Source organism: Zingiber officinale, chromosome 10A (assembly GCF_018446385.1).
Source record: "Zingiber officinale cultivar Zhangliang chromosome 10A, Zo_v1.1, whole genome shotgun sequence".
In the NCBI taxonomy this organism is placed as follows: domain Eukaryota; kingdom Viridiplantae; phylum Streptophyta; class Magnoliopsida; order Zingiberales; family Zingiberaceae; genus Zingiber; species Zingiber officinale.
This window is the reverse complement of record NC_056004.1, coordinates 43102908-43122340: the sequence shown is the minus strand read 5'-3', so window position 1 is coordinate 43122340 and position 19433 is coordinate 43102908. Positions and strand designations below refer to the sequence as shown.

Sequence of the window (19433 nt, the reverse complement as noted above, 5' to 3'; positions counted from 1 at the left end):
AGGGAGATGAAGGATTCGGCCACCACAAGAGGAAGAGAGGGAGAGGATGATGGCCGGCCACAACACCAAGGAGAAGAGGAAGAGAACAATAGAAGTTGTAACCCATGAAGGCACCTCTACCCCTTCTTTTATATTCCTTGGCTTTGGCAAATAAGGAAATTTATTTATAATAAAATTTCCTTAACTTTCCTTGACAACAATTAATTAATAAAAATTAAATAAATTTTCCTAATTAATTGTATGTGGTCGGCCACCTCATGTAGAGCAAATAGGATAATTTTAATCAACAATTAAAACTTCCTTATTTGTCTTTGGAAATTTTTAAAAAATAAAATTTCCTTTTAAAATCCCTTCATGGTTGATAAAAGAAATTTCTATAATTTTAATTTTCAACATGTGGATAATTTTTCAAAGAGAAAAAATAAAATATCTTTCCAATCTACAAATAAGGAAAGAGATATAATCTCTTTCTTTTAATCTTTTGTAGATATTTTAAAGAGAGATATTTTAATTTTAATTCTCTGTAATAAATTATATCTTCTACATAATAAAAATTAAAATTAAAATTCTTTTTAATTTAATGGGGGCCGGCCACCTAAGCTTGGGTTCAAGCTAGGGCCGGCCACCCATGAACCAAGGCTTGGCCGACCCTAGCTTGAACCACAAGTTAGCTTGGCCGGCCCCTTTCTCATGGGTATGAAGGTGGGTATAGTACTCTATAAATAAGAGGCTACGATAAGGACTGAGAGGAGGAATTGGTTTTAGTCTCCCGATAAAATTAAACATCCCGTGTTCGCCCCGAACACACAACTTAATTTTATCAATAATAATTCATTCCACTAGAGAACTATTATTGAACTACCGCACCAATCCCAAATTACATTTTTGGGCTCCTTCTTATTATGAGTGTATTAGTCTCCCTGTGTTTAAGATGTCGAATGTCCACTAATAAAGTGAGTTACTGACAACTCATTTAATTAATATCTTAATCCAAGAATAATACTACTCAACCTTATCGTCATGTCGGACTAAGTCCACCTGCAGGGTTTAACATGACAATCTTTATGAGCTCATCTTGGGGACATTATCAACCTAGATTACTAGGACACAGTTTCCTTCTATAATCAACAACACACATTATAAGTAATATCATTTCCCAACTTATCGAACTTATTGATTCATCGAACTAAATCTCACCCATTGATAAATTAAAGAAATAAATATCAAATATATGTGCTTGTTATTATATTAGGATTAAGAGCACACACTTCCATAATAACTGAGGTATTTGTTCCTTTATAAAGTCAGTATAAAAGAAACGATCTCAAATGGTCCTACTCAATACACTCTAAGTGTACTAGTGTAATTATATAGTCAAGATAAACTAATTCCTAATTACACTATGACCTTCCAATGGTTTGTTCCTTTCCATTTTGGTCATGAGCTACTGTTTATAATTTATAAGGTATTGATAACATCATCTTCTGTATGTGACACCACATACTATGTTATCTACAATATAAATTAATTGAACAACTACAACAAATGTAGATGATTTGACCAAATGTGATTCTTTATTCGAAATAAATGTTTACAAAAGCTTAGGCTTTCAGTATACACTCTAACATACACGGCCTACTTTGCCTCTGGCTCTGGAAGTCTTGCACGACCATGTTTGGGACGCGACCAAGGCTTTCTTGGCTTCTGGAAATGTTGCACGACCGTGTGACACACACGGCCATTCACTGCTTTGGCTCTCAAAGGTTTGCATGGCCGTGTAGATCTACACGGCCGTGATATGCTTGTCTTCAAAAATTGACATGGCCGTGTGATACTCACACGATCGTGCCCTTCCTCCTTCTTGCTGAGGCTGCACGGGTGAGCACCACCACACGGCCTGGACACTCCTACATTCTGCCAATGATGCAGGGGTGAGGATCACCACACGGCCTAGGCAACTCCCCATGACAAGGTCGTGTGGCACTCAGGGATGGTACCTTCCCCCTTCGTTCAATTGTAGATTTCGCCTTGAACATCAATTCTTCTCCAAAATCGACTCCTGTGTACAAAAAATGCACAAAAGCAGATCTCCGAATAGAAAAAGTAAATATGCTAAAAGCAAAACTGGAAGTACAAAAATACATAGATAAAGCTTGGACAAAATATGTGAATGTGCGTCAAAACATACTAAACAAGTGTACACAATCTACGCACATCACACCCCCAGACTTAAACTTTTGCTTGTCCTCAAGCAAAAATGCTGCAATCAAGATTCATATATTCAATAACGCATCATAATCTTTAATGCACTTTCCTAACCCTATCAAAAAGTTTCATTGATGAGCATGATCATGGAAACAACTCAAGTATGGCTTAAGCATAAGTATCTTGTGCAATGTGCAGAATAACCCAAACTCTTCAAGTTTTCAATCTATGTCCTAGTCAAGTCGTCATCCAATTGAGTTCCTAATGTTTCCGGTGATATGCACTTACCTGCCACACACTTGGTTCATATTTCTTAATCAACCCAAGGTCTCAAAGGCGTGCTCGATATCAGGAGAAACATAGGAGTCATTTCCCTAGTAACCTAACTCGGTCTCAAAGGGGTGATAAGCTAGTTTCCACTCATGACAATTGTTTTTTATATCCCTTTTTCAACAATTTTTTTTCATTTCACTTTTTTTTCCATACATTAAGTGATTGCATTGTGCAACACTTAAACACATAAGTACATAGGCAACTAATTTGGGATATTTTGATTTTTTTCAAATGAGTTTTTCAAGATTCGAGCCTTATCCAGTAACCAAAATGAAGTTTGAGAAATCACCATGGAAACCAAGTACTAAACAAATAGGATGAATCATGACTATTTCAATGATATCAACTATTCAAGTTCAAGTAAAGTGAAGTGAAGGTAAGACCCTTAAGGTTAAGCTAAGACTCAAACTTATTTCCATATGATACTTAGCTCATATCATGCTCAAGATAGAGAAAAGAGGTATATTAAACATACTAGCATCATTTGCAACATCATGAATCAAGATAATAAACATGCTAACATTTTTACTAAAAAGACAAGAAAGCATATAAGTGAAGTTTGATGTTCTCAAGATGTATGCCACAGGTTTCTTCAAAAGACAGTCAAGCGACTATCAAAACAATCCAAGCAAAACAAGAACAAATGCAAAACAAAATAAACTGTAGAACAAAGCAGAAAATGCAAAAATTTTCAGGTTTTCAAACCACCCTCCCCATACTTAAACTTTTCATTGTTCCAATGAAAACTAAAAATAATGTGGAGGAGATAAAAAGGAAGAGAAGTTACCAAATGATGCGTGCCAATTGTCCATGTCATGAACTTCTCCATCATGTAGTTGCACTCCTCCTAATCTTTGAGTCCCATAAAACAAAATAGACAACAAAAATCAAGTAGAGGATACAAATTTATTATAAAGAAAGAAATGAAACTAGAAAGAAACTAAAAATATGAATGAAAACAAGATTGAAGAACTTGGGTTACCTCCCAAGTATCGCTTGTTTAAGGTCATTAGCTCGACCACCTCATAAGATTCATCTAAATCTCGCTCTTGGAGGGGTAAGATATTTCAACACCCTCCTACCGAGGGATCTTATCATGGAGGGAGCTTCCAATATAGGAATTACAAAATGAAGTATTGCTCTCTCCATCTTCATCTTCTTTGAAGTTCTCTCAAGTGGTCGAAGACGGTTCAGTGTGAGCTTCCAATTATTAGCCCAAGTGAAATCTGTACATGCAAAGAAAATACAAATCTCCCATAAACATATTAGATAAGATAGAGCCATAACCATATTAAGATAAGTAGAATAAGAAATAAAAACTAAATCACATCCAACAAAGTCAATGATAGGTACCTCTATAAAATTTTCCAAAAGATCACAAGAAATACTAACCTTACTTTGCTGAGAGATACCTGAAATTTCTAAACATGTAGATGTGACTTCCTCTGAATCAAATGATGATTCTAACTCTGGCTTAGGTGTTGATGATATCAATGATGGTGATTCTTGAGACTTTGCTAGCTCTGCAAAAGTCCCTACACATTGTTCCACAACATGATCAATTCTTACAACCTCTAAGGGTTTTGTGGACAAAGGTGGTAATCCTTGAGATGCTGCTTCCACAACATAGCTCCCTACATATTCTTCCATATCATCATCATCAACATATACATCAAAACATAAACCAACATCTATATCCTCAATAGGAGAATCAATAACAAGAGGATCAATAACTTCACTTGTAGTTTTAAATTGATCTACCACATCACATTCATCATCTGAAAATTTAATGTCACTATAATACCCTATAAAATTTGAAGGCAGATCTAAAAACTTATTTACCACTGCATTATCAATAAAATCCTCATCTGAAGAGTCCTCATCTTCATATACATTCAAAAACCTGCACTCAACCATATTAGTGTCACAGGATTTGCCGAAGTCTTTATTTTCGTTGACCCCCACTAACCTTTGTGGAAAAGGAACCCTTAGTGAAGGTCCTGGGAAAGATTAAACTTCCTTTTTCCCAAATTCCCTTTGAGCTTTTGGAAGAGATCCAACTTACTTTTCTAGTGTTGGTGTGATCAATAACCCAACATCATCACACTTTTCACTAGATCTTGTCTGCGAAAGAGGGAGATCTTCTTTAAACCATTTTGAAACAATACTTTCAATCTTTGCCCCCAAATGTTTGAACTCCCCTTTCTGTGACTTGTGATTTTCAAGACTTATAGATGGTTGAGTTACAATTTGTTTGACAGGCTTTATAGCATTTATGGCTTGCACTTCATGAATGTTTGAGGGAAATTTCATCCAACTTATGTTCGACCATTCATGGAGGTTCAATGTCACTCGATCAATTAACATATATGCTTCATCTACACTTTTGTCCATAAAAGATCCTCCAGCTGATAAATCCAATAAACTCTTATCTGAGAAAGAAATTCCCCTATAGAATATGTGTAGAATCAACTATTTTTCAAAACCATGATGAGGGCACTATCTTTGAAGACTCTTGAATCTATCCCATGCTTCAAATACTGATTCTCCATATGGTTGGGCAAAATTTGTTATACAATTCCTCATATACACTGTTCTGCTTGGAGGGAAAAAATGATTCAGAAATTGCTTCTCCAATTGCTCCCAACTTGTGATACTTTGAGGATGGAGAGAATATAACCAAGTCCTTGCTTTATCCTTGATACTAAAAGGAAATGCCATAAATCCAACTGCATCTGCTGACACTCCTTCACATTTCACCATATCACAAATCTCTAAAAATGTTTCAAGATGCAGATAAGGACTTTCTGATACTTCTCCTCCAAATTTGTGACCTTGTATCATGAAAATTAACTCTGGGTCTAGTTGGAAATTTTCTGCTTCAATTTGAGGTTGCACAATGGGAGATAAAAATCTTGCAGAAAAGGGTGTAGAAAAATTTCTCATGGGTCTGCTTGACATGTTAGTGCTCATGGATATTCAAGAAAAAATTATTAGAAGAAAAAAAATTTGAAGAATCAAAAACAAGAAATAAAATGCAATATGAAAAGCAAGAAAGAAAATGTAGAATTTAAATTACAAGAAAGAAAGTGCATAATGAAAACAAGAAAGAAAAGACAAAAGGAAAAAGAAAAATGTCTAGAATAATTCATATGTTAATCAACTAATGTGTTTTCAAGTTCTTGTTATAATTGATGCCTTTATGAAGTTTAGATCTTCACATACACAAGAATAATATTGCAAGATATGTTTACAAAAGAAAAGTAGAGAAAAATTTAAATCAAAAGAAAAACAGAGAAAAGCTAGAATAGAATGCTAGAAATCAAGAATGCAGAATTAGAATTAGAATTAGAATTAGAATTAGAATTAGAATTAGAATTGCAAAAAAATAAATTGTCAAGAAGTAGAAAGATATGCAAAAATTATGAAAATAGAATTCTAAAGATTAGTTACAACTATGCTAATAAAAAGAAAAGAAAAGTTATGTTTAGTCTAACTCAATTGATAATCTCTAATGTTATAGCGCAGTCCCCGGTAACGACGTCAAAAACTTATTAATGATCCACAAGTATACGGATACGTCGTCAGTAATAAAGAAAGATACCGTATCCATAGGGATTGGATATAACCACTAAAGATATCTCAACACGAATTAGCTAAACAACTGATCAATGGATTTATAAAACTAAGTGCAACTATGAAAAGTAAAGCATAAAAACAGGAATAAGGGCTATGATAAAAGGGTGTTGTAGGAGTTTTGGTTTCTTTGTAATATTATTCAATGTAAATGATCTACCAACTCTTGTTCCTCAATTGTCCATCATTTGTAGAAGGTTGCCGATTCTCTCTTTCAATAGACAACCGACTTAGAACTAAAATCTATATCTAAATATGATCAATTAGGAAAGATTCCTATGATGTCCTTACACGGGCTTGCCTGTCACGTGCGCCCCTCAGAAAATCAACATAGAAATTCATTACTTCTCAACCAAATCAAGATATAAAAGATTAACACATACAAACTATCCTACCCCCTTGAATGACCTTAGTTCACCCTCAAGATTATCCCTCAATCGCCCTTACACGGGCATGTCTGTCATGTACGCCCCTCGGATAATCGAATGAGGGATTACCTCTACAAGATCCACAAGACACTCAAACATTCAACCAAGTTGTTAGAGTGTATACTAAAAGCCTAGCTTTTGTATAAATATTTATTTAGAAATAAAGAATCACAGTGGTCAATATCTACATTTATTTGTTAAATGTAATTTGTTCAATTAATTTATATAGTAGACAACATGGTGTGTGGTGTCACACACAGAAGATCATGCTGTCGGTTCTTTATAAATTATAAACAGTTGCTCGCGACTAAGATGGAAAGGAACAAACCGTTGAAGTAGTCGTAGTGTAATTAAGTATTAGTTTATCTTAACTAATAAATTACACTGATACACTCCAAGTGTATTGAGTAGGATCATTTTAGGTAAGTTCTTTTTGTACTGACTTTATAAAAGAACTAGACCTTAGTTATTATGGAAGTGTGTGCTCTTAATCCTAATATAATAACAAACACATATATTTAGTATTTATTTCTTTGACTTATCAATGGGTGAGATTTAACTCGATAAGTCAATAAGCCCGATAAGTTGGGAAATGATATTACTTATAGTGTGTGTTGTTGATTATAGAAGGAATCTGTGTCTTAGTAATTTAGGTTGAGAATGCCCCCAAGAGGAGCTCATAAGGATTGTCATGTTAAACCCTGCAGGTGGACTTAGTCCGACATGACAATGAAGTTGAGTGGTACTACTCTTGGAGCTAGATATTAATTAAGTGAGTTGTCAGTAACTTACTTAATTAGTGGGCATTCATTATCTTAAACACAGGGAGACTAACACACTCATGATAAGAAGGAGCCCATAATGTAATTTGGGATTGGTGCGGTAGTGCGATAATAACTCTCTAGTGGAATGAGTTATTATCGATGAACTTGAGTTGTGTGTTCGGGGCGAACATGGGATACTCAAGCTCATCGGAAGGCCAAAACCAATTTCTCCTCTAGGTCCCTGTCGTAGCCTGATTAAAGCCTCAAGTCCATCCATATATAAGCCCATCTTGGTGTCCAAGAAGGGGGCTGACCCAATGCTTGGTGACCAAGCAAGGGCCGGCCACATTGTCCTCTTAAGGGGCTGACCCCTTGCTTGGTGCCCAAGCAAGAGGGGGTCAGCCACAATAATTCAAACATGGAGGGGTGTTTTGAATTTTTAAAATCTTCTCTTTGTAGAAAACTACAAGTTTTAAAAGAGAGATTTTAAATTTAAAAACTTTCTTATTTGAATTAGGCCACATGTTTTAAAAGAAAGTTTAAAAATTTTAAAACTTTCCTTTTTTAACCATTTTCATGGTTTAGGAAAAAAAGGAAGAGAAGTTTTAAAATTTAAATTTTCTATCACCATGTTAAAAAAGGAAAATTTTATAAGAGAAGTTTTAAATTTTAAAACATGGTTTTAATTTTTAAAAAAACTTTCCTTTTTTTTAATCCTACTTTCCTTTTTTTTTAACCCTTGCTTGGTGCCCAAGCAAGAGGGGGTCAGCCACAATAATTCAAACATGGAGGGGTGTTTTGAATTTTTAAAATCTTCTCTTTGTAGAAAACTACAAGTTTTAAAAGAGAGATTTTAAATTTAAAAACTTTCTTATTTGAATTAGGCCACATGTTTTAAAAGAAAGTTTAAAAATTTTAAAACTTTCCTTTTTTAACCATTTTCATGGTTTAGGAAAAAAAGGAAGAGAAGTTTTAAAATTTAAATTTTCTATCACCATGTTAAAAAAGGAAAATTTTATAAGAGAAGTTTTAAATTTTAAAACATGGTTTTAATTTTTAAAAAAACTTTCCTTTTTTTTAATCCTACTTTAGGAAATTGAAAGAGAGCTTGTAAAATTTTATAAGAGAATTTCTTCTTGTAAAATTTTATAAAAAAAATATATATTTCCTTCCTTATAGGGGTCGACCACCCTTGCTTGGTGCCCAAGCAAGGGGCCGGCCAATAGGATTAAATCATCATCCAATCAAATTAAAACTAATCTATGATTGGTGATTGATTCAATCAAGAGAAAAGAAAATTAAAAATAAAAAGGGAAAAGGAAAAACATGCGGAAGATTTTAATTTTTTGTAAAAAGTTTTTCCTTATTTGTCTTGGGCAAGTATTATAAAAGAAGGGGAGGAGAGACTTCATGGGTGAATGAATTCTTTTTCTCTCTTCTCTCTAGTCTCCTCCTTAGGGCCGACCCCTAGCTCTTTATCATGCTAGGGCCGACCACATGTTGCTTGTGGTTATTTTAAGTGGTTGGATAGAAGGAGGAGAAGGAGAAGGAGAAGAAGAAGAAGAAGAAGAAGAAGGCATATAATTCTAGTCTCTTGCTTGTGCTCTCTCATGATGGCCGGATCTCTCCCCTTCCTTTTCCCTTGCTCTCTTTGATTCCTAAATTGGTGATGGTGGCCAGATTTTAGAGGAGGAAGAAGAAAGCTTTTGGGTGGTGTTCATCTTGGAGGATCGTCTCCGACACGACATCCAAGGCGAGGCGAGGAATACGGCAGAAGATCTCGAGGTCATTAGTTTGCAAAGAGAAGGTATAATTAGTAATTATTTTCCGCATCATGCTAGTTATTTCTTTTTGTAAGAATTCGAAACACAAGAGACATTAGATCTAATTTTTCAAATTAGTTTTTCGAGTTTGTGTTTTCTTCTTTTTCAAATTTGTGATTCGATTGTTCTTTTTGGTTAACCTAGAGTTATTTAAGGAAATTAAATATTAGCTTTCCTTAAAAGGCTTTTTCTAGGCGGTGGTGGTTGCTCCCATATTCAAGAAGGCCATGTTCCTCGTCATGCAGTCCTGGAAGCCAATTTTGGAAATTAATATTTAATGGAATTAATAACATAGGTGGATTTGAATCAATAGTGCTAAGTTCCGCTTACAATTCAAATCTAAACCATTAAGAATAGATAAGTTAAATTTGGAATCAATGATGTTAAGTTCTGTCTGCAATTCCTAATTTAACTTCTAAAGAACACAATAGGTTATTTAAGGAAAGGTTCGACACTTGTATAAAAAATTTTATACAGTGGAACCGGTACGTTTTCTTAGGACTAACCAACAATTGGTATTAGAGCTAGGGTTTGCTTCTGTGTGTTTAGAATTCAAATAGGTTATGCACATGTCATACATAATTTAGGCAGGATAATAGTAGGATGTGCTAACTTTTTGGTTGCAGGCTCCAACTATTATGGCTTATAGATGTTGTGTGTGATTGGACCCTTGGACATGTCAAGGGCATTATTGTGTGTGTGCATAATTGTATGTAACTAATACAGCAAGAGCTGTATTAGCCCTAGGATCTTAGAATTTTATTTTCGATCTAGATTTCATGTACATTCTCTCGTGGAATATAGGATCGAGACATATAAAATTCTATTTTTGTTGCGGATCGGATGCTTGCGAGGCATGGTACTTTTGAAGCACCAGAGGCGCAGTGGAATAAGAAGCAAGATGGATGCAACATCTCGACCCGATGGTGATGGCTATAGATGGCAGCAGCTAAGGTTGGAGCATACTGAAGACAGTGATTGAAAAGGCCATAATAGTTGGAAAATTAATTTCCAAATTTATTGCTTTTATTTGCTGTGATGTTTATGTGCATGTGATGTATGCTAGCATAGGTTAAAATCCTCATTTTTAAACAACTAAGTGGGAGAGGGATTTTAATAAATTCCACGGTCTCCATTACTAGTTTGTAAGTGATGCAACAAGCTTGCGTGTTGGCTCTGAGTGCCTCCCTCCATAACGGATGGGTTTATTGCGGATCACTAGATCAGGCTTCCTTTATGGACGATTATAGGAAATTATTTAGGAGCGTGTGATCTTCTCCAACTGAAGGGGCATAATTCTATTTAATGAACTAAGTATCAAGTAATGGTATACACTTAGACGCATTCAATAGTATCCTCCCCAATGGAGTCACTGCTATTGTTTTGCGGGATCAAAGCAATACCAACTATTAATTTTTCATAAAGTTAGGTAAAACCCCCTTCTTACAAATGTTTGAATTTGTATACATCCACACTAACGTGGCATACAAAATTCACGGTGTTTGAGGTAATTTTATTTGCCATAAAGTTAGGTTGACAATATAAAATGGGTAATATCTCCTCTTACAAACAATTGAATTTGTATACGTCCACACTAATGTGGCATACAAAATTCATGGTGTTTGAGGTAATTTAAGGTTGACAAGATAATTAATGGGTAAGATCCTCCTCTTACGAATGTTGAATTTGTATACGCCCACACTAACGTGGCATGCATAATTCCCGGTGTTTGAGGTGTTAGTGAATTTAAATAATATTGTTTGAGGAATCAATGTTATTTTAAATTCAAAGTTTTGACCAAATATTTGATCAAAGACAAACCAACTATTAATTTTATTCGCCATAAAGTAAGGTTGACGAGATAATAAAATTAATGGATAAAATCTCCTCTTTGTTTTTGTATACGTCCACACTATCGTGGCATACTAAATTCACGAGGATTTTTAAGGAGTTAGTCTTGACCAAATATTTTTGTGATTCTTAGGTTTTCAAATGTTAGTCAATCCCCTAGTTGTTATACTATAGAAAAGACTTAGTAGTCCCAATTATAATGATTGGAAATAGGACTTGGACATTAAGGTGGACTGTCTTCTTAGAACTAAGAACAATTCAGGTGTATTTTATTCATTAGTTGTTACATGTTTAGTGGAGTTATCTACCAGTACTTGGAGTGTAGATACAGATGCCACTAATCATGTCTGCAATTCATTGCAGGGTTCCAGGAAACCCGATAACTATATGAAACGGAAAACACCGTCTATATGGACACTACTGCAAAAGTAGCAGCTGTTGCAGTGAGAGATGTTTATCCTCTTATAAGAATAAAATATGGATTTTCAGAAATTGTCTTTACATACTAAGTTTAGATTTTGGATTCTAAACTATCATAGAATAGATATTCTGTCTATTTTGATAACAAACTTGTTATCAAGAAAAATAGGGAAGTTATCTGTTCTGATATGTTGGTAGACAATTTATAATCCAATAACTCCCACGATGCAATAAATAAAAATTAATAACACATATTAAGAGAAAGTAACTTTCAGAAATGAATCAATCATATTTTTGGCATCTAAGGCTAGGTTATATTAACTTGAGTAGAATTCAAAGGATAATAACCAATGAACTCTTGGGTTCATTGGTAGTGGAAATCTTTCCAACCTGCGAGTCTTACTTGGAAGGAAAAATAACCAAGAAGCTTTTAAGTCTAAGGGGTATGGAGCCGAAGATATGTTGGAATTGGTTCATTCTGATTTGTGTAGACCTTTGACTATCCAGGCAAGAGGTTGTTTTGAATATTTTCGTCTCTTTTATAGATGACTATTCGAGATAAGGATACATTTACTTAACGAACCACAAGTCTAAGAGCTTTGATTAGTTCAAAGAGTACTAGGCTGATATGGAGTAACATCAAAGTAGAAGTATCAAGACACTACGGTGAAATCGTAGTAACGAGTACCTCTTAGGAGAGTTTAGGAGTCACTTATCAGAAGTCGGGATTTAATCCCAACTAACTGCATATGGTACACCCCAACAGAATGATGTAGTAGAAAGAAGGTGTAAGGCTCTTATGGAATAATTAGATCAATGATGAGTTATTCAGAAAATTACCAAATTTGTTTTAAGGATATACACTGGAAACAGAAGTGAACATAGTACCTTCTAAGTTAGAACTCTCTACTCCCATAGAATTGCAGAATGGGCGTAAGCCTACTCTGAAGCATATTCGGATTTGGGTGGTCTAGCACATGAGAGACACTGATAAGATTGGACATGAGTTTGTGAGTTATCCTAGAAAAATGAAAAGAAGTTTATAGTCTTTAAAATCGGAAGGTCATTATTGGCACCAATGCCCGATTTTAGAAAAGGACTATACTATGAACCACAAGCCCATGAGTAAAAATTGTTCTTAAGGAAATTAAAAGACACGTCTAATCTAGTACCAATTGTACAAGATGAAATATCACAAGAGACTGCAACACGTATCACAAATGATATACAATTGCAGAAAGTGCCTCGTCGTAGTGGGAGGGTTGTTATAATATTTTGGGAGAGTCTTTGGACTTGATCCCTGGTGGACATGAACCTGATCCCTGGACATATGATGAAACACTCCAAGATAAAGATGCAACATTTTTGCAAAGAGCAATGAATACAGAATTAGAATATATGTATTCTAATAAAGTCTGGGAGCTTGAAGAACCACCAAATGGTGTAAAAGCCATTGGGTGAAAATTAATTTACAATAGGAAAAGAGGGATAGACAGGAAGGTGGAAACTTTCAAAGCAAGGCTTGTTGGAAAAGGAAACTTTTTCACCGGTAGTCATGCTTAAGTCTATCCAAATTCTTTTATCTATTACTTCTCATATGGACTATGAGATTTAGCAAGTGGATGTCAAGACAGCTTTCCTTAATGGAAGTCTTGAAGAAAACATCCATATATAGTAACCAGAAGGGTTCATTGCAAAGAGCAAAGAGCATCTTGTGTGTAAGCTCAATCAGTCTATGGACTGAAGTAAAGCTTCAAGGTCTTGGAACATCCGGTTTAATAAAGTAATCCAGACCTATGGATTTATTTTATAACCGAATGAGTCTTGTGTATACAAGAATTGTGATGGAAACGTGGTGGTATTTCTTGTACTATATGTAGATAACATTTTTGGTAGTTGGAAACAATATCAAAGTGTTGTCAAAAGTAAGGGTATGGTTGACCAAAAAATTCGATATGAAGGACTTGGGAAAATGCATATATTCTTGGGATCAAAGGGATCGCAAGAAAAGAATATTTTACTTATCCCAAGCTTCATATATTGAAACAATCCTTACTCATTTTAAGCATGCAAAACTTCAAGAAAGGTTTCCTACCTTTTCAGCATGGAGTAGCTTTATCTAAAGAGATGTCTCCGAATACATCAGATAGAGGAAGTGAAGGCAGTTCCTTATGCTTCGGTTGTCGGAAGCCTAATGTATGCTATGCACGAGATCAGAAATCTATTTTACCGAGGACATAGTTAGCAGATATCAAAGTAACCCTGGACAAGGACATTAGACTGCGGTAAAGCATATATTGAAGTACCTTAGAGGCACTTTAGATTATATGCTAGCTTACAAGGCAGATAATTTGGTCCCTGTGGGTTGCACGGATTTTGACTCCCAATCAGATAGGGACAATACTAAGTCAACCTCGGGGTTTTGTGTTTACTTTAGGAGGTAAAGTCATAACTATGGAAGAGTGATAAGTAAAGGTATTTTTTTCATACTCCACCATAGAAGCTGAGTAAGTGGTAGCCTCTGGGCAGTCATAGAAGTTGTGTGGATCAGATACTTCATGATGGACTTAGACATGTTTTCTGGTTTGCCCAAAATTATTACAATTTATTGTAATAATAGTGGTGCAGTAGCAAACTCAAAGAAACCATAAGTCTATAAGGCAAGTAAACACAATAGAGCGCAAGTACCACCCAATATGAGAAATCGTATAAACTAGGAGAAGTTGTTGCCACCTAGATTGCATCAGGTGATGACCTGTAGATCCTTTCACTAAGGTCCTTAAGGCAAGAGCTTTTGATGGGCATGTTGAAGGGTTGGGAATCAAATGTATGGCAACATTTATGGCAGCATAGTCTTTTAGTATAAGTGGGAGATTGTTAGAGTGTATAATAAAAGCCTAGCTTTTGTATAAATATTTATTTAGAAATAAAGAATCACAGTGGTCAATATCTACATTTATTTATTAAATGTAATTTGTTCAATTAATTTATATAGTAGACAACATGGTGTGTGGTGTCACATATAGAAGATCATGTTGTCGGTTCTTTATAAATTATAAATAGTTGCTCGCGACTAAGATGGAAAGGAACAAACTGTTGAAGTAGTCATAGTGTAATTAAGTATTAGTTTATCTTAACTAATAAATTACACTGATACACTCCAAGTGTATTGAATAGGATCATTTTAGGTAAGTTCTTTTTGTACTGACTTTATAAAAGAACTAGACCTTAGTTATTATGGAAGTGTGTGATCTTAATCCTAATATAATAACAAACACATATATTTAGTATTTATTTCTTTGACTTATCAATGAGTGAGATTTAACTCGATAAGTCAATAAGCCCGATAAGTTGGGAAATGATATTACTTATAGTGTGTGTTGTTGATTATAGAAGCAATCTGTGTCCTAGTAATCTAGGTTGAGAATGTCCCCAAGAGGAACTCACAAGGATTGTCATGTTAAACCCTGCAGGTGTACTTAGTCTGACATGACAATGAAGTTGAGTGGTACTACTCTTGGAGCTAGATATTAATTAAGTGAGTTGTCAGTAACTTACTTAATTAGTGGACATTCATTATCTTAAACACAGGGAGACTAACACACTCATGATAAGAAGGAGCCCATAATGTAATTTGGGATTGGTGCGGTAGTACGATAATAACTCTCTAGTGGAATGAGTTATTATCGATGAACTTGAGTTGTGTGTTCGGGGCGAACACGGGATACTCAAGCTCATCGGAAGGCCAAAACCAATTTCTCCTCTAGGTCCCTGTCGTAGCCTCATTGAAACCTCAAGTCCATCCATATATAAGCCCATCTTGGTGTCCAAGAAGGGGGCCGACCCAATGCTTGGTGACCAAGCAAGGGCCGGCCACATTGTCCTCTTCAGGGGTCGACCCCTTGCTTGATGCCCAAGCAAGAGGGTGTTTTGAATTTTTAAAATCTTCTCTTTGTAGAAAACTACAAGTTTTAAAAGAGAGATTTTAAATTTAAAAACTTTTCTTATTTGAATTAGGCCACAAGTTTTAAAAGAAAGTTTAAAAGTTTTAAAACTTTCCTTTTTAACCATCCTCATGGTTTAGGAAAAAAAGGAAGAGAAGTTTTAAAATTTAAATTTTCTGTCACCACGTTAAAAAAGGAAAATTTTATAAGAGAAGTTTTAAATTTTAAAACATGGTTTTAATTTTTAAAAAAACTTTCCTTTTTTAACTCCCACTTTAGGAAATTGAAAGAGAGCTTGTAAAATTTTATAAGAGAATTTCTTCTTGTAAAATTTTATAAAAAATATATATATATATTTCCTTCCTTATAGGGGCTGGCCACCCTTGCTTGGTGCCCAAGCAAGGGGCCGGCCAATAGGATTAAATCATCATCCAATCAACTTAAAACTAATCTATGATTGGTGATTGATTCAATCAAGAGGAAAGAAAAGTAAAAATAAAAAGGAAAAGGAAAAACATGAGGAAGATTTTATTTTTTTGTAAAAAGTTTTTCCTTATTTGCCTTGGGCAAGTATTATAAAAGAAGGGGAGGAGAGGTTTCATGGGTGAATGAATTCTTTTTCTTTCTTCTCTCTAGTCTCCTCCTTAGTGTCGGCCCCTAGCTCTTTATCATGCTAGGGCCAGCCACATGTTGCTTGTGGTTATTTTAAGTGGTCGGATACAAGAAGGAGGAGAAGGAGAAGAAGAAGAAGAAGAAGAAGAAGAAGGAGCAGGAGGAGACATCTAATTCTAGTATCTTGCTTGTGCTCTCTCATGATGGCCGGATCTCTCTCCTTCCTTTTCCCTTGCTCTCTTTGATTCCTAAATTGGTGATGGTGGCCGGATTTTAGAGGAGGAAGAAGAAAGCTTTTGGGTGGTGTTCATCTTGGAGGATCGTCGCCCACACAACGTCCAAGGCGAGGCGAGGAATACGACAGAAGATCTCGAGGTCATTAGTTTTCGAGTTTGTGATTTGATTGTTCTTTTTGGTTAACCTAGAGTTATTTAAGGAAATTAAATATTAGCTTTCCTTAAAAGACTTTGTCTAAGCGGTGGTGGTTGCTCCCATATCCAAGAAGGCCATGTGCCTCGCCATGCAGTCCTGGAAGTCAATTTTGGAAATTAATATTTAATGGAATTAATAACATAGGTGGATTTGAATCAATAGTATTAAGTTCCGCTTACAATTCAAATCTAAAACATTAAGAACAGATAAGTTAAATTTGGAATCAATGATGTTAAGTTCCGTCTGCGATTCCTAATTTAACTTCTAAAGAACACAATAGGTTATTTAAGGAAAGGTTCGACACTTGTACAAAAAAATTTTGTACAGTGGAACCTGTACGTTTTCTTCGGACTAACCAACACAAGTATGGTAATCAAGCCCAATCACATCAATCCACACAAGATCAAATAGATACAAAATAGGACAATAACATAGAAATAGGAAATTGGCAAATCCACAAGGATTTACATTAAATCATATTACAAATACTCCCTCCATCCTAGTATAAATAGATCTAATCCATAGAACAAGGAAAGAAACCCAAAGACAAGAAACTCCCAAGCATCTTGATCCCAAAACCCAAGAATAGAAGGAAGGAAAAGCTTATCTACTTTGAAGAATAGTCTTCGGATCCAATCCTCGATCTCGGAGTCGATTCATTGAAGATCTTCCCTTAGATCGCCAGAAAATCCCTCCAAGAAGGTGAGGAATCACCCCAAATCTCATTCTCTCCCAAAAGGGAGAACTCTCCTTTTCAAATGAGGAAGAAACCCTTATATAGAGCTGGGGTTTGGGTGCCACATGACCCTGAGACACGACCGTATAAAGCTTACACGGCCTAGTCCATTCCCTTCACTGCCCAGGTGACATGGTCGTGTGATGCTCGCACGACCGTGGCATGCTCTGCCACTGCCCCCTTGCACGGCCGTGTAGATCTACACGGCCTGCTTTGCCTCTGGCTCTGGAAGTCCTGCACGGCGATGTCTAGGACACGACCAAGGCTTTCTTGGCTTCTGGAAATGCTGCACGGCCATGTGACACACACGACCATTCACTGCTTTGGCTCTCGAAGGCTTGCATGACCGTGTAGATCTACACAGCCGTGATCTGCTTGTCTTCAAAAATTGACACGGCTGTTTGATACTCACACAGCCGTGCCCTTCCTCCTTCTTGCGGAGGCTGCACGGGTGAGCACCACCACACGGCCTGGGCACTCCTTTATTCTGCCAGTGCTGCAGGGGTGAGGATCACCACACGGCTTGGGCAACTCCCCATGACAAGGCCGTGTGGCACCCAGGGATGGTACCTTCCCCCTTCATTCAATTATAGATTTCGCCTCGAACATCAATTTTTCTCCAAAATCGACTCCTACATACAGAAAATGCACAAAAGCAGATCTCTGAATATAAAGAGTAATATGCTAAAAGCAAAGATGGAAGTACAAAAATACATAGATAAAGCGTGCGCAAAATATGTGAATGTGCATCAAAACATATTAAACAAGTGTATAGAATCTACACACATCAATGTGCTGCAACATCAGCATCAGGCCCTACCCACTGCCTATGACATGATGCTCAATCTCAAGGAACTCTTCGGACACCAGAATCGGGCTGCTAGGCAGGAGATCAATAAAGGTGTATCTTATTCATTAGTTGTTGAAACATGTTTAGTAGTGTTATCTACCGGTACCTGGTGTGTAGATACGAGAGCCACTGATCATGTTTACAATTCATTGCAGGGGTTCCAGGAAATCCGACGACTACATGAAGGGGAAATCACCGTCTGCATGGGTAATGCTACGAGAGTGATGACTGTTGTAGTGGGAGATGTTTATTTATCTTTTGATAGGAATAAAACTTTGATTTTTAAAAATTATCTTACGTTCCTTGTTTTAGAAAGAACTTGATTTTAGTTTCTAAATTATTTAAGGATGGATATTTTATTTCTTTTGATGATAAAGTGGTTGTCAAGAAAAATAGGGTGGTTATCTGTTCTGGTACGTTGGTTGGCAATTTGTATACTCCTAATCCAATTACTCCCACGATGTAACAAATGGAAATTAATAACACATTTTCTAAATCTAATAAGAGAAAGTAACCTTCAGAAATGAACCAAACATATCTTTGGCATCTAAGGTTAGGTCATATTAACTTGAGTAGGATTCAAAGGTTAATAGCCGATGGACCTTTGGGTTCATTGGTAGTGGAAAATTTTTTGACCTGCGAGTCTTGCTTGGAAGGAAAAATGACTAAGAGGTCTTTTAAGGCAAAGGGGTATAGAGCCAAAGAAGTGTTGAAATTGGTTCATTCTGATTTGTGTAGACCTATGACTATCCGAGAGGTGGTTTCGAATATTTTGTCTCTTTTATAGATGACTATTCGAGATATGAGTACATTTACTTGATGCGCCGCAAGTCTGAGTGCTTTGATAAGTTCAAAGAGTACAAGAATGATGTGAAGAAACGCCAGGGTAAAAGTATCAAGACACTACAGTCTGATCGTGGTGAAGAGTATCTCTTAGGAGAGTTTAGGAGTTACTTATCAGAGATAGGGATCTAATCCCAATTGTCTGCACCTAGTACACCCCAACAGAATGGTGTGGCGGAATGAAAGAATAGGACTCTTATGGAAATGGTTAGATCAATGATGAATTATTCAGAATTACCAAATTCATTTTGGGGATATGCTCTGGAAATGACGGCATACATTCTGAATTTGGTACCTTCTAAGTCAGTACCCTCTACTCCCACAGAATTGTGGAATGGGCGTAAGCCTAGTTTGAAACATATTCGGATTTGGGGTAGTCCAGCACATGTGCTGAAGGGAGACACTGATAAGTTGGAATCACGTACAGAAGTTCGCTTGTTTGTGGGTTATCCTAGGGGAATGAAAGGTGGTTTGTTTTATAGTCCTAAAGATCAGAAGGTCATTGTTAGCACCAATACCCAATTTTTAGAAGAGGACTATGTAATGAATCACAAGC

General features: G+C 36.0%; 1 non-coding gene across 1 annotated transcript; it reads left to right on the top strand.

The window, feature by feature from the left end:
• Window positions 1-5020: 5020 nt before the first annotated feature.
• LOC122028293 lies at window positions 5021-5126 on the top strand. Its single transcript, XR_006124699.1, has one exon. It is a non-coding gene; the product is annotated as a small nucleolar RNA R71 (small nucleolar RNA).
• Window positions 5127-19433: the final 14307 nt, after the last annotated feature.